Below are 962 nucleotides of genomic sequence, written 5' to 3'. Positions count from 1 at the left end.
TTCCCTGTAACTATCAAACTTTATACAACTTATTGTAGAAACAAGATTGGAGAGTTTTTTAAGACGTGGACTCATAGTATTCCCTGAACATGATTTCACTTTTTCATTTTTCCTTGTATGCCTAACGTACATGCAATTTAGTGTATGAGTGTATTGTAATCACAAAAACACGACATTGAGATTCGGCTTTTTCCACTTATCATCCATGTGTTGCAAGCATCTCTCTTTGGCATTTCGTAGTCTTTGTAATTGCTGTTGATGATGAATGTATGTTATATGCGTCGGTTATTCTCATAGATTACCAGCTAAAGCAACGTTATTTTCAATGTCCCTGAATCCTGACACAGCACGCTGCAAGCAGGCTCCATAGCTCAGTGGTTAGAGCACTGGTCTTGTAAACCAGGGGTCGCGAGTTCGATCCTCGCTGGGGCCTCTTGTTGAATTTTTTTTTTTTTTTTTTTAATTGTATCATTTAAATACAGAATGGAGACTCCGAAATGGAGGAGGTACTTCTGAAAACGTTACTTCCGTCAGTATTAAACGATAGTCCTGCTGACGTGCAGACGACTGGAATCCTTCATGTGCTTAGAAATGACCCAGAAAAGAAAATCCCAGAGCGCCACAAAAGGCAGGAAAGGGGAAGGTCGTCTGGGCATTCCCGGCAGGNATGTTGAACCAACCTTGTTTCCCTGGGATGAATCCCACTTGATCGTGATGAATGATCTTGCCTATGTGTTGTCGTATTCTGTTTGCTAATATTTTATTGAGGATTTTTGCATCAATATTCATCAAGGATATCGGCCTGTAGTTTTCTTTCTTGGTTATATCTTTACCTGGTTTTCGTATCAGGATGATGTTTGCTTCGTAGGATGTGTTTGGAAGCTTTGCTTCTGTTTCAATTTTTTGGAATAGTTTGTAAAGAATCGGTGTCTTTTCCTCTTTGAATGTTTGGTAAAATTCTG

At 39.3% G+C, this 962-nt stretch overlaps 1 non-coding gene across 1 annotated transcript; it reads left to right on the top strand.

Moving 5' to 3' along the window:
- Window positions 1–360: 360 nt before the first annotated feature.
- Window positions 361–433, top strand: TRNAT-UGU. The gene has a single exon. It is a non-coding gene; the product is annotated as a tRNA-Thr (tRNA).
- Window positions 434–962: the final 529 nt, after the last annotated feature.

The sequence above is a fragment of the Galeopterus variegatus genome, unplaced genomic scaffold (genome assembly GCF_000696425.1).
Source record: "Galeopterus variegatus unplaced genomic scaffold, G_variegatus-3.0.2 Scaffold4401, whole genome shotgun sequence".
NCBI lineage: Eukaryota > Metazoa > Chordata > Mammalia > Dermoptera > Cynocephalidae > Galeopterus > Galeopterus variegatus.
The sequence above is the reverse complement of the archived record's forward strand: the minus strand, read 5'-3'. Positions and strand labels throughout refer to the sequence as shown.